Raw genomic sequence first — 15,800 nt, forward strand, 5'->3', positions numbered from 1 at the left:
TGCTTTCAGCCTCCTCTGTGAGACTGTTCCTCAGACAGCCTCTCTGTCCATGGTCTTGTCTTTCTCTAAGCAGTAGACTGGTTTCTCACTTCTTGGTTCTTTCTAGCTTGTTCGGGCAGATAATGGGGGTTCTTTGTTGTCCTGGTCCAACCTTACTCTTAGGCATACTCTGTGTGTTTGGGTCTCAGGGATGAGTCTTCCTCAGTATCCCTCCTCTCCTCTTCATGGAAACCATTATCTTGTACCTCGTCCTTCCTCAATAGCAGAGATATCTAATGGTGTTGGTATAGAATTGTAGGTCCAGGATGCTTTCCTGGCTTTCCCCATGGAGAGAGGAATTTCTTTTTTCACTCTTTCCAGAGATACCATGAGCCTTCCCTTAAGTCCTGGGGGTGACAGGTTTTTGCCTTTTCCACAGTGGCTCAAGTTTTGTTGCATATTCCAATTCCTTCCTTCAGTTATGCACCAGCCAAACCCACCCAAACCCCAGCCTCACCAGTGAGCACCAAGTGGGGGTCCATGGAGAAGAACATTCGATAGTTGCAGTCTGCTTTTGTATCCAGTAATCCCAGGAGCGCCTTGCTGTCTTACTCCATACTTGGCTTTTCAAAGTTGTTACACAATTCCTCTTATCTGCTGAATACCTCTTATCGGCTTGTATGGTGCTTGGAATGTCTTCCTCGTGTGTTTGCTTTCTGTTTCTCCTTTGCAGGGACCAGTTTCTCCTTAGATTTCAGGCTACTCAGTGGTCCTGACACCTCAGTACCCTGCTTGGTTGAAGAAAAATTATGCCTCTGTAGTTTATCTGTCTTTTTCTTACCGTCAGAGTGGATTGAGACTCCTTCCTCTTTTCTGCATCCTACAGAGAGCAGCACCTCGTGTCTATCAGAATTTGAATTGGGAAATTTTGATGACTGACAAGTTATCAATGAGAAGAGAAGACACACAAAACAGAAGCAGAAACAGATAAGGGGCCAAAAGAACAGCTTGATCTGGTCCCTAGAGTTTCCCTGAATCCAACCAGGTCCTGAATTCTGTCTTGGCACCTGTGAGTCCTGCCTGGACATCGGGCTTCTGGATTTCCATGAGATGCTTGAGTTCTTTAGGGCCACGTTTGTACTTATGTTCATTCATTCATTTATTCATTGGTTCATATGAGGCATCCTTATTAAGAGCATCCTCTACCGGGTGCTGAGAATTCACCAGGAAACAAGCAGACATAATTCTTTGAAGTCCTGGCAGAGACAGGGTTGCAGGCAGAGTTTAGCCTGAAGAGAACAGGCTCCAGTCATCCTGAGGGACTGTGGCATTTAAGGGCAAAGAGGAGGAGCTGGAGAAGGAGACTGCCAGGAAGCTGAGGAGACAGTGTCACGGAGACCCCTAATCACTCCTGGGGGCAGTGGGGGAGAAATTGCCCGAGTTTTTAAGGAAGTGAGGAAGCTGTCCCAGCAAAGAAGCCTGATTTAGGCAGAGGCAACGGCAGGTATGAAGCAGAGACAGGAGTGAGCACTGCTGTACGTGGAAAACTGCAAATTGTAGGGGTGATGAGCAGTGGGGTGTGGGGTGATGAGGGCAAGAACCGAGGCCACAAGATGAGGGGCAGACCCTAAAGGGCTCTGTTCTTTTTGAGAGAAGTGTGGACTCTGTTCTGAAGCCTACTGTGGCCATTTGAGTATTTTAAGCAGGGGACACAGCAGGATCTGATTTGCATTTTAGGAAGCTCACCCAAGCAGCTCTGTGGTGAGCAGAGGGGCAGAGGGGAGGGGCTGAGACAAGGGGCAAAAGAAGTCTCTGAATCCAGGTGAGAAGAAGGCGGGAGGGGGGGGGGGCATGGTGGCATCCAGGGTCACACGGGGAACAGCACCAGCACAGAGAGGAGTCATGGTTAGATGTCTAACACCTGAAGAGTTTCAGAATTTTATATTTTCATCTTGGAAGTACCATTCTTAGAGAAATAGGTGATTAATTACAGCTCATTGGTGACAGTCCAGATAAAATTCATCATAGTGGGAATGTCACTCCTTTAAGGATGTTGAATAACAGGTGCTACAAGTTGGTGCTACTGTAATCTTTTCTGGAACCCACTGTGCATCTAGCCCCATTTCATACATTGCAGAGAAAGGGCCATCCAGAATTATTCAATGTTTTTTCCTCAGCCACCGGGGCACAACATTATCTACCTTAATACCGTGGTAAGTGGGTTGTCACCGAATGCCAATTCCTTGGTGATGTGCAAATTTACAAAAAATTTCTGTCTTCCCAAGTAAATGCCCCAATCAAAATTACTAAAGCATAGCCACTAACAATTCCAGGCAAGTCGTCCAAATACAACCCAATTCAGTCAATAAACTACATTTAAAAAATTGTGGGTGAAAGAAACAAAAAAAATAAAAGTAAAAATAACAATTGTGATGGTGCCTCTGATTACACCAGAAGCACAAAATATGGCGGTAATGACTTTGTTATGGCTCGTGATGGAATTTGCCGAGGCAGGGTAGCACAGCACGATCACTGCTAAGAATTCTGTGAAATGTCCTTGTATGACAACAAATATTACCGGATGACTTCAAACATTAAACGCCAGATTGAATAAGATTGAGTAAGATGGAGGTGACGTAAAAGGGTTGGGGGCGTTCGGTGATCGTCGTTCTCCTCTCTGCCAGGATGGTGATGAAGGGGGGTGAGGGGAAGGACCTCTCTTCTGCATGCTCCATCTTGGATCCAGAAACATCTTGGGCTTTGAGCTGAAATAAGAAACTTGGGAATATCTAGTCATCATCAGAGTCTCCGTTGCTTGTCCCAGTTATGCTCCAGGATAGACAGACCCTGTCCCCTGCACCTCCACCACTCATCACAGCTTCGGAGCTACTGCTGTGCTTACCGATTGAGTAACACTGGCTTTCATCAGCAAGTGGCTCCTCTGTCCTCACCTCTCGGTATTTCTCCTCCTTAATTTAGGAGTTCGTGACTAATGGGGCGTTTCCTTCCTTCCCCCCTCCCTTCCAAAAATATTTGAGCATCTTATGTCCCCAGTACTAGGGAAACACCAGTAAAAAAGAGACAAAAATCCTTGTCTTCGTGGAACCTGTATTCCAGTATGGGGGCTAATTTAATATGATCACTGAGTGAATTCAATTTTGTTGTCTTTTGCTTTATAGTGGAACCTGATGACCTGTGTTTGAATCTGCACTCTGCTCACTTTCTGTATGATTCAAAACACGTAGTGTCTCTGAGCTTTAACTTACAAAATGCCTGGGAGGATTAAGTGTCTTTTCACAAAATGAGCATTGTTCTACAAGTTGATATATTATTATCCATGTACACACAAACTGAAACTGCAGATCCAGTAAGCTTTATGGCATTTAAATGGCAGTTGGATTTCTAAATCCTATCATCCAGTACCCTGTGTGTGGGCTCCTTTGTCTCTGAGATGGCACGGGAGTGATTTCCAAATTGAGGTCAAAGAACTTGGAGATGAATTTCTTGGGATCACCCCCAAACCAGCCTGTCTTTGAGAAAGCCTACCATCTAGAAGTGGCTGAGTTTCTTCCTGAGCTGTGGTCACCGGGACCTCCGGTTCTGTTCAATTCACTCTGTTGGGGAGTAAGCCAAAGACTCAGCCAAGAGCTCACCATTTTCGTCATTGCTTATGCTCTCAACAAGTCAGATCGTTTGGGAAGCAAAACACCATTACATTTCACGTTGAACCTTTAGTAGTAAAAGGAAACTTAAGCAAATCTGAAGTTAAGGCAGGACCCCTTTTACATATGTACACAGGGTGATACTTTTGTTGTTTACTTCTAGTTGTGGCAAAGTTACAGTAATTTTATTCTGATTTTGACTGTATGATACTAGAAGATGTAGACAATTTTCTTTAGGCCTCTAGAATTTGCATGTCTAGAAACTTCTGTTTGTCCTAGACTTTTCTGCTCTTCATTATTAACATGACCCTTGTCTCATCTGTCCAAGCTTTTTTTTTTTTTAATGTTTATTCATTTTTGAGAGAGAGACAGAGACAGAGACAGAATGTGAGCCAGGGAGGGGCAGAGAGACAGAGAGGGAGACACAGAATCCGAAGCAGGCTCCAGGCTCTGAGCTGGAGGCTGAAACCTGACATGGGGCTCAAACCCATGAACCCATGACCTGAGCTGAAGCTTAACCGACTGAGCCACCCAGGTGCCCCTCATCTGGCCCGACTTTGATGTCCATCCTTTTGCCTACTTTTCCCCACAACACCCCGAGTCCTGCCTCAAGCCAGTGTTAGCCTCTGGGCTTTGCCACCACAATGCCAGACATTAGGAATCCTTGCTTTAAAGTAGTTCTTAATTCACTTTATACTTTGATCTCTTGTAGGCAGGGCAGTCCATGGTCATTCTTTGAATATTCTGATTTTTCATTTGAAAATAATTATTTTCTGCAGATGGTAAGACCCTAAATTTTATTTCAACCAATGAGAATATCAATATTATGAATTGTTCTGCTTTGTTAAGAAAAAAATAAAAACAAGATTAATATCAGGAATTTCTCCATGTAGCAAGTCTTCATTGAGCACCTACTGAAGGAAGGTGAGACGTTGTGTTTGTCGTCAGGGTCCCACTGTGAACGGACAGACGTGGTTGTTGTCTTTACGGGGCCTGTCTCAGTGGGGAAACGGATCAGAAACAAACACACTTACTAATGGGGCCAATATCCTTCTTGTTCAGCCCCGACCATTCACGCCTGACCCTGCAATCCTGTGCCTCTCCTCTCAGCCCAGGGGGACTGTAAGTTGCCCCTTAGATGCTGTAACTAAAGAATCAAAGTGGACGAACATTTTAGGAATCTTTTAACATAGGTTGAGGCAAAAGGATTGTTTGATTAACCCTCAAATTCAATTAACTAGAACCCTAGCCCCATTTTATTCTAGTTAATTGAGGTATTACAAAGACCGTCAGAAAGAGCTAACTATACCTTTTGGAGAATTTCCGTGTTTGCAAATATTCTCAGCAGTATATTTTTTCTGTGCCTCCTCATAATTTGGTGAGATTGACAATACAAAATGTATTGGTCTTATTTTATAGGTAGGTAGAAACACAGCTTTGAATACGTACTGTGTGGTACAGCCCTGTTCTACTGGTTATGGGGGTATAAAAATAAAATTGAAAGGATGAATTATTCAAAGTGTGACCTAGATTATGTTGCTAAAATAAGGAAATCTCAGTAAATTCAAGTACACAGGATGTCGATTGTCCGGACAGACTTTCTCCCAGCTAAGGGCATGTCGGAGTGACTTCATCCAGAGACTATGGGTCAACTGACTTATTAGGGCCAATTTCTCATCTCAAACCACTGGTGTGGGTGACCACAGGAATTCCTGAAAGACACAGACGATGGATGATTCTCATCGTTTGGATGGGGTGCTGCTGAAGATGTTTCCCTTCTGGGTGGTTCCTTGGGAGGGTCTAATATGACACAGGGCAGGGGTGGCTTCTGGCATTTTCATTTACTGGATCTTCCCAGCTGGATTAGCCTCCATATATACAATACTAGTTGTCAAGTTTGCTCTAATTCCAAACACGTACAGAAATTTTTTAAAGCTCAGGTGCAGAAATTTATATCCATCTCTTTAAAATTCCGTCCAGTTAGTCTTTCTGATTCCTACTCTAAAATGAATGGGTCAGGACTGAGATGAAAAGCCATTCACAGCTCCAACTGTCTCTAGTCCCGTGTTGGTAGGGTCCTTCTGTGTCACCAGCTGTGATGTGAGTGCAGACTAGCATGCAAAAGACCTTCCTTGGGAACCACCAGTGAGTGAAGACCAAAGAAATGTCAGGGACAAGAGGCAAGGGAAACAAAAGCAAAAATGAACTACTGGGACCTCATCAAGATGAAAAGCTTCTGCATGGCAAAAGAAATAATCAACAAAACTAAAAGGTAACCAACGGAATTGTAGAAGAGATTTGCAGATGACATATTGGATACAGGGTTAGTATCCAAAATCTATAAAGACTTAACCAAACTCAACACCTGAAAAACAAATAACCCAGTTAAGAAATGGGCAGAAGACATGAACAGACACTTTTCCAAAGAAGACATTCAGATGGCAAACAGACGCATGAAAAGATGCTCAACATCACTCATCATCAGGGAAATACAAATCAAAACCACAGTGAGATGCCACCTCACACCCATGAGTGGCTAAAATTAACATCAGGGAACAACAGATGTTGGCGAGGATGTGGAGGAAAGGGGAACACTGTTCACTGTTGGTGGGATGAAAAGTGGTGCGGTGACTCTGGAAAACACTATGGAGTTTCCTCAGAAAATTAAAAACAGAACTACCCTATGATCCAGTAATTGTACTACTAGGTATTTATCCAAAGGATACAAAGATGCTTATTTGAAGGGGCACATGCACCCCAATGTTTACAGCAGCACTATCAACAACAGCCAAAGTATGGAAAGAGCCCAAGTGTTCATTGACTGACAGATGGATAAAGAAGATGTGGTTTATATATGCAGTGGAATACTACTTGGCAATGAAAAAGAATGAAATCTTGTCTTTTGCAACAATGTGGATAAAATTATTTCATTTTTTAAAAATGTTTATTTATTTTTGAGACAGAGACAGAGCATGAATGGGGGAGGAGCAGAGAGAGAGGGAGACACAGAATCCGAAGCAGGCTCCAGGCTCTGAGCTGTCAGCACAGAGCCTGACGTGGGGCTCGAACTCACAGACCATGAGATCGTGACCTGAGCCGAAGTTGGACGCTTAACCGACTGAGCCACCTAGACGCCCCAACAATGTGGATAAAATTAGAGTGTATTATGCTAAGCGAATTAAGTCAGAGAAAGATAAATATCACACGATTTCACTTATGTGGAATTTAAGAAACAAAACAGATGAACACAAGGGAAGGGAAGGAAAAATAAGATAAAAAGAGAGTGGGAGGCGAACCATAAGAGACTGTTAAATACAGAGAACAAACAGGGCTGCTGGAGGGGAGGTGGGTGGGGGAATGGGCTAAATGGGGGACAGGCATGAGGAGGCCACTTGTTGGGATGAGCACTGGGTGTTATATGTAAGAGAGGAATCACTGTGTTCTACTCCTGAAGACAAGACCACACCGTATGTGAACTAACTTGAATTTAAATAATAATAAGAAAAGAATCACTTGTAGGGTGCCTGGGTGGCTCAGTCGGTTAAGTTTCCAACTTCAGCTCAGGTCATGAACCCACGGTCCATGAGTTCGAGCCCCACGTTGGGCCCTGTGCTGACAACTCCGAGCCTGGAGCCTGCTTCGGATTCTGTGTCTCCCTCTCTCTCTGCCCCTCCCCTGCTCATGCTCTGTCTCTCTCCCTCTCAAAAATAAATAAACATTAAAAAAAAAAAAAAAAAAAGAATCACTTGTTGTACCTTCAGCATGTGGCGAAGTTTTTGCCTCAGAACAAATGAACAGCCAGCCCTGGGCATCTAAAGCTGGGGTCTGAGATGAGAGGCCATCCTACAGGGGCTGCCCCATGACTCACTGGCCTCCATGCTGGGTGCCACCCACCACCCGCAGACGTGTGACCTCTCGTCTCTGCCCTGCTCCCGCTCCTGCAGACCCTCCACCTGTGCTCCGAATCCTCTCTTCCTTCAAAGAATCTCCATCAACAAGCCTCTCCCGTCTCATTAGCATCTTCTTCTCCGTCACCCCGTTCGGCAACATAAGCGCTACTATCTCCTGTCCTGAAACAAACAAACAAATTGGCAGATTTCCTTAGTTCCACGAGCTTCTCCGGCCCCCTGTCACTTCTCAGCAGGAGGTCATGGGGGAGCCCCCTCTTCTATTCACAACAGAATCTCTGTAACTGGGCCTCGGTACCCACTGAAGTGGCCCGTCCCCCAGATCATCACTGTCTGCCACGTTGCCAAATCCCACCTTTGGGCGACCTTCGTCGGCCCACCTAACCTGCCGGTGGGTTTTAAAACCCTCGATGAAACAGCGGTGACGTAACTGAAATGCGGCGAGGCGGCCTGTTAGCAGTTGCGACGCGGCACCGAGCATTTCGTGTCCCAGCAGTCGGAGCATCACTCACAGAGCCCGGGGAGTCAAGCGGGAGCTGTCGGAAGAAAACGAAAGAATCTAAAATCAAAGGCAAAGCTTCGTAATTTAGTTCACTGAACATGCTGGAGGGAAAGAGAATCCATTTCATGGGATCTGAGGAATTCGCCAAATTTGTATCAATATCACATTATCACCCTTAACAACAAAAAATCTACCTCGGGGGCTCCTGGGTGGCTCAGTCAGTTAAGCGTCCAACTTTGGCCACGATCTTGCGATTTGTGAGTTCGAGCCCCACGTCGGGCTCTGTGCTGACAGTGTGGAGCCTGCTTGGGATTCTCTCTCTCTCCCTCTCTCTCTGCTCCTCCCCCTGCTCCTGTGTGAACACTCTCTTTCTCCCGAAATAAATAAATAAGTGCTTAAAAAAATCTTCTACTTCTTACAAAAATATATGGAGAAGATATTCAAGATTCCATTCAGTGTTAGGACTGGGAAGGAAGAGGTGCACCACCCTAGTCAGTTATTAAAATGATTAATGTAGGTTGCAGGCTACTATTACCCTAAATACAGGGCAACAAGGTGGCAGCTTTCCTATTTTTTATTGCATTTAATAGTTGCAGGAAAAGAAGTGTGAGTCAAAGTGTACATTTTCAAATATCTCTCTAACCTACAGAATTTTTGGGAACATTTTCGTGTTCCCGTACAAGCTCCTGAAAGAAATAGGCAGTTACCGCAGGCATCCAGCCTAATTTAAGTATAATTGAAGTATAATTGAAGTATAACCATAAACTCATCACCCTGTCAACATTCCAGCTCCCAGAAACAGCCATGTAAGCTCTGAACAATTTTAAAATCACAATTTTGCCCTGTGACTTAAGAAAGTGTACGTGCGTAGAGGCCCATCTTCCAAACAAGTGCAATTCACCAAGTCCCATTGTGTTTGGGTCCCGAGCCTAACAATACAGGTTACCGTCATTACCCTTGCGGGTGGAGGGTCAAGCTGGCGTTTCTGCTTGGGTCACAGCTCTGTTCGTGAACTTAAAGTTTCCCAGGTCAAGGTATGTAAGTAGAGGAGTTTCTGTATACCGAGTGCAACCCAACATTCTCTGTGAAAATGGAAAGTATGGTGAATAGATAATCAAGAAATGTAGATAGATGATAGGTAGATAATGCATGATAGGTGATAGATAATAGATGATAGATGATAGATAGATAGATAGATAGATAGATAGATAGATAATAGATAGATATATAGATAATAGATGGATAGATAGATGATAGATAGATAGATAGTTGATAGGGAGATAGATGATAGATGATAGATAGATAATAGATAGATAGATATATAGATAATAGATGGATAGATAGATGATAGATAGATAGATAGTTGATAGGGAGATAGATGATAGATAGATAATAGATAGATAGATACATAGATAATAGATGGATAGATAGATGATAGATGGATAGATAGTTGATAGGGAGATAGATGATAGATGATAGATAGATAATAGATAGATAGATAGATAATAGATGGATAGATATATGATAGATAGATAGTTGATAGGGAGATACATGATAGGTAGATAGATAGATAGATAGATAAATGATAGATGATAAACAGATAATAAATACAATGGATAGACAGGCAACCTGGGATCATCTGCAGGAGGGAAGTCAGGTGTCATCACACTTCTGGGAAAGTGACCTGTTCCTGACTTCCTCCTCAGGGACCCTCTGATTCATGCACCTGATCGAGTCTCCTCTCCCACTGCGGGAAAGCCCAGAACCATGTCGAATCTTCTTCTCTGGCAAGTGTAAGGATCCTCATAGGCTGTGTCTTGGGTGCCAACTTCACTCCTGGATCCTTCACTTTATTGTTTTCCTTTTCCTGCTTATACTATAGTTTTCACTTTAATTGAGTCCGGTGTTTATCTTGCTGATAAAGTCCGGTGTTTATCTTGCTGTGTTTTTAAAGAGGGGGGTGGAATGGGGAGGTGCAGGCAGGAGGGGGGGGGCGGCTAGAACTCGGTACCAAGGAGGACGACAGAGCCAGAGAAAGATTCGCGGCTGCCCCAGGTCCCTGTGCTTCTCCAAGGTCCCCTTCCTTCTTCTGCGAGGCTCCGTTTTGCAGCAGGGGCAGCAGAGGTGCTCAGAGGTGGCTGCCGCCCCAGGTCATAGTCTGGTAAGCGGCCGAGGGCACTTCCTTCGGGTCTGGCTGACAAGACAGGTCAGGGGCACGGTTGCCATGACCTCCTCCCTCCCCAGACAGCCGGGTCATCTCAGGAGCCCTGCTCTGAGAGTGACACCCGCGCTGCGTCCAGGTCCTGCCCTGCTCCCGCCGGGCCCCTCCCCGCCTCCCGGCCTCTGCACACACCCGTCCCTCCCGCGGATGCTCTTTGCCTACAGCTTCACTGTGCACCCAGCTTAAGGACCAGCTTCTCTGAGAGGTCCTCCAGTCCTCCCGGAGTTCCCAAGTGGGGGTAGGATCTTGATGCTGAGCCCCACAACCGCGGGCCCCGAGCAGACTCTCCTGGGCTGGGTCCCTCGCCTCACGAAAGGCCTCAGACACTGAAAGCGACAGGCTGGCCCCAGGGGACCCACAGTGAGGGGCTCGGGTCCCTGGGGAGTCTGAGTAACTGCTTGCGATGGTCAGGAGAGCCTTCACTGCCCCCAACCAGGTGGCCTCCGCGTTGATGTTTGCAGGGAGACGTTTGCCAGTGGGGTCTGATCTCCTGACTCGGTGGGATTCGCCACAAGGTGGCGGGGAGGCCAGCACCGTGGGGGGACCAAGGCCTGGGGACAGCTAGCTTTGGTACCACACTGTCACCGGCTGCTGTGCCCAGGCTGGAAACTGACGGATAGTCTTTAATGGCAAAAAAAAAAAAAAAAGTCTCATCTTGCCGAAATGCACACAGTCCGTGTTGGGGTGACTCAACCAAATTATGGCAAGTCTGTCACCAGAGGCCTGCGCAGAGAGAGGCTTCCCTACCCCTGCCACTGCCCGCTGTCTGCGAAGGTAAGCTGGGGGCTCCCCGCTCCCCCCGCCCAGCACGTCGCCAGGAATTAAAGGAGTCTCTCCATGGGGTGCCCGGGTGGCTCAGTCGGTTGAGTGGGTTGAATGCCTGGCTTCGGCTCGGGTCATGATCTCACAGTTCGTGGGTTCGAGCCCCTCACTGGGCTCTCTGCTGTCTGCACAGAGCCCGCTTCAGATCCTCTGCTCGTTCTCTCTCTCTGTCTCTGTCTTAAAAATAAACATAAACAAAAATTAAAAAAAAAAAAAAAGGAGTCTCCCTGGCTCTTGCAGGCCATCAAGCCCGTCACGCGTGGGCTGAGTGAGAACGCTTCATCTGTTTTAAACTCTGCAAAGCATATTCACTGATTCGACCCTAGAATAGTTATGGATTATTTATAATATTAAAATTAATATATGATACGCCCTATGTAATAATATAGTTAATAATAAGGTAAGTGAAGATACCAGGGCGGCCACGTTGCAGGCACATCCCAGCCTCGGATGGAGGTCAGGGAGTCCGTGCCTGGTTCTGGGAGGGCCGGGATGCCCACGGCTTCAACCACGGTGCAGCGTTTCCCGCTCCAGAAAATCGGAAGCGAAGAGGAACACTCTTTTCTGAGCCCGTTGCTTCCGCGGACTCTCGCATAACCTCTCCCATCCTCAGGACCCCACCTCCCCCTACACACAGCCGGAGAGGGGGTGGCCAGCCCAGGCTTGCCAGAGCCCGGGTAGAATGTCGACCGTGCTCCCTGCTCTCCGCAGACGGGACACTGTGGCCTCGAGGGATTCTGCCGGCTGGCGTCGGGGAGCAAAGCGCCCAGTATGGAAAAAGAATTCAGACTGTAATTTAGAGTTTTGCAACCAGCCTTTTACAAACGGAAGGGCAATGCACAAACCATTGCCAACTCAGGATAGCCCCCTTCGCCTCTGTTCATAGAGGGAGATGCTAATATTTACCTAATCCTTTCAAACATGATCCCGGCTGCATTTACATATTCATTAACTGGGGTTCTTGCTACACAGATGGGGTATTTATCAATCAAGTGGATGAACACGAAGTTCAAAGCACCGCATCGCATAGTAATTGTGCCCGACCAATGGGAGCCTATTTAATTTACTTAGAGCCAGCTGAGTGCTTGGGGCAGCTGTCCTGTCCAGGAGCCGTCTTTTTTGTTTGAACTGAAGGGCACAGAGAGGCAGGGAGGAGCACGGTTTTGGAGTCAGGTATGTGGGACGCGATTGGGAGTAGCCCCTGGAAGCATACACTTGCCGGGGAACCTCCCTGAGCCTCGCCTTATGGGTACTGGGCCTTGTGGATACTATGCACTAGCAAGGAGGTCCCTGACACCTGTGCCGGTGGGTGCTCAGTGAATGGTGACCGCTTGCTTCTTTGAACTGGTGCCAGTCCCGGGTTCCATGCTCTGAGCAGTTGAGCTCAGCCACCCTGTGCAGCAGGGTCCGTCAGTGTCCCCTTTTCCAGAGAAGGTGAGGGATGTCCCCACCACCCTATGGCCAGGGAGGGACCCGGGCAGCGTGGACCCAGAATCTGAGCTCTTTGCTTCTTCTTCGTTTTGCTAAATCTTTTAAAATGCTTGTTTATTTTTGAGAGAGACAGACTCCGAGAAGGGCAGGGGCACAGAGAGAGAAAGAGAGAGAGAGAGAGAGAGAGAGAGAATCGGAAGCAGGCTTTGAGCTGTCAGCACAGAGCCTGATGCAGGGCTCGAACCCACCCCCCCGGGAGACCATGACCTGAGCCAAAGTCAGCCGCTTAATGGACTGAGCCACCCAGGCGCCCCTAAGCTCTTTGCTTCTTGAGGCGCCTGCGCAAAGAAGGGGTCCTGGTGAGTTATGGACTCTCCCCTACGATCTTCTGGGGGGACACAGTGTGCCACGTGCAACAGAGTGCGGGGCTGAAGACGGTACCCAGAAAGGAAGGCAGACCTGTGAGTGAGGGTTCCGGGGAAGAGTGGTCCTAGGGGGGCAGAGGAGTCGGGGGGGGGGCTGTGCATGAGAGAGGCTGCGGGAACGTCTGTGAGCCCGCTGCGTGGTGTTCGAGGCCCGCGTGCGCCTTGCACACACAGCAGGCTGCCGGGCCAAAGCTGGATCGCCGTGTCAGAGTTGAAGCTATTTCAAGAGTTGTCTTTGATGTATAAGAGCTGAGGTCTGGAAACTTCCAGAAGAGGCGAATGCCTTGCCCAGTGTGACAGCTTCTGAGTTATTTTCTTTGGCAGCCGATACTCTGTAGTTGATCCAGATTCGCCACCACCCGTCCCTAACGGTTCCAACCAGGGCACGGAGTCGAGAAATGACGTCGCACCTGCGCAGCCCAAGGCTTCCATGGAAAAGCCGTTTCCACGGCAACAGACCCTTTACCAAAGAAATGGTGTGAGGTCACCTGGGACAGAAATAGCACCGTTTTCACCTTCCTTGCTCCAGGATGGAGGGATTTGGTGTTTTTGTCGGCCGATAGAAGAATAAAGAGAATACTTACAGAAAATTCTTATTACACTTACATATCTGAGCGTCTTCCCCCAAAGTTATTACTCATGTATGGCACAGGAAGCACACTATGACTGAACACCGAAGAAAAATGAGATTCCTCATTTATCAGTCGAAAAACAATATAACTAGAGGAAATAAAATCCCCAAACCTACGAACAACAGAATTTCTTTGCCATAATTATGCAAATGCCATCTATCTCTGCCCCAGCTAATCGTTGCTCTTATAAAGAAGTGAAGGCAAAGTCTATTTTTAACAATGTTTTTATTATACAAGCAGTAAATAGTCACTGAGGAACACCGAAGAACGGAGGAGAGCATAAAGAGAAAATAAACACCGTCCCACATTCATCTCCAGGTGTCATTTTGTTCTGCGTCCTGTGTCCCTAAAGAAATGTAATAATTTATATAATTCTTAGCTTTTCTTCTCTTAAGATTATACCCTGGATATTCATATTACGGTTACTCTTCATTCTGGGTTTAAACAGAACTATAATAGCTGGATTCTTCTGAACAAAATTAAAATCTTATTCTGTCATAACAATTTATAAATGATTATAAATATCAGCTCATACAACAATTTATAAAAATTATAAATTGTGTGCTTTTCTTCAAATAACATTCCATTAAACTGGTTGTAGCCTATCACCCGACAACAGCCGAGATTCATATTTGGTGAAAAGTCTTCTGGTGTTTGCACATAAAAGGGTGTGCAGGAAGAGCACTGCAACACAACTCATACCATGGCTGCGTGGATTCTCATTGCTTTACTCTGCAATTATTCATTTATGGGGGGGGCATGTAGATGTCTTCCAACTTCCCACTATTATGAGAGGGAGGGGATTATGTGACCGACCACCCCTTCCCAAAATTTCCTGGAAGCCTTTGGAGCCGTCAGCATGTGATCAGATTTTCTAAAAATTGAAACCTTGCTGCCTTCTCTCAGCAGCAGAGATACCTCTGCTCTGTATCTCTGCCCTAAGGGAATTCATGAATCTTCTTCTCATTTTTCCCCTAGTAAATTCTAATCTTAGCTATTTTAAATTCAATCTTTGGTAAGTTCAACCACTTCTTAATATATTTATTAGCCCCTTGTATTTCTTCTTTGTAATCCCTCAATCAAATAGTTTGTCTGTTTTTCAATTTGTGTGTATTTATCCATTTCTTAACTATTTGTAAATATTTTGATACATTAGGAATATCAAAGGACGCCTGGGTGGCTCAGTCAGTTAAGCATCCGACTCTTGGTTTCAGCTCAGGTCCCGATCTCGTGGTTCGTGAGTTCGAGCCCTGCGTCGGGATCTGTGCTCACAGAGCTTGGGATTCTCAGCCTCTCCCTCTTGCTTTGTCCCTCCCCGGCTCTCTCTCTCTCTCTCTCTCTCTCTCTCTCTCTCAAAATAAATAAACTTAAAAAAAAAAAAAGAACATCAAATCTTTGTCAGGCACTTTGAACAATTTCTTCCCACTTGTTACTTGTCTTTAAACTTGATGATGACGTTTCTAAATACGCAGTGTTTTTTACTTGATGTAGCAAATTATTCTCTTGATGGTTTTTGCCTGAGGTTAGGTTTAGAAAGCTCTTTTCAACTCGCACATACTCTTGAGTCAACGAATTCTTCCTTCATGATTTATGCTTTTATTTTAATCCATTTAATCCATTTCATTTAATTTATTTTAGGGCAGACAGAGAAGCAAGGACATAATTTGCAGGTCTAGTGTGAAACTGACACCTTTTCTGGTGAATAGTCAGTTTTCCTAATGGTGTCCTTTGCCTATCAGTTCTAAGTACCACATTTCTGTCGTTTTGGTTTCTATGGGAAAGTAATTCATCCCAGGACCGCGGAGCTGGTGTGAATCGAGAGGTGCTACAGACACGCGGTCTGGTCCCTGCAGCCCTGAACACACCTCTTCTGGGGGGCGGGGAGGGGAGGTGGAGGCTGAGTCAGGGACCTGTGCCAACGTTGGGAGAGATTCGACTCTCACGTCACTTGTGACAAGCTGTGTGGCTTTGGGCTGGTTGCCTGCGTTTCTCAGGTCCTGTCTCATGGACTCGGGCGAGGGGCAGACCACGAAGTTCTAGGTTCCCTGTGGCTCTACAGACCCGGGACTCTGGGACCCAGCGCTGGCGGTGCTGGAGGGCGGGGTTTGGCTACTCATGTGCCAGGCCCCGGGGAGTTGGTGAATCCTCTGCCCTGTGAGTCAGCACCGTGGTGTCGATGCCAAAACCAGTAGCTGCAAAGGGCTGGTGTGAAAGTCTG

The sequence above is a fragment of the Panthera onca genome, chromosome C1 (assembly GCF_046562875.1).
Source record: "Panthera onca isolate mPanOnc1 chromosome C1, mPanOnc1 haplotype 2, whole genome shotgun sequence".
NCBI classification, from domain to species: domain Eukaryota; kingdom Metazoa; phylum Chordata; class Mammalia; order Carnivora; family Felidae; genus Panthera; species Panthera onca.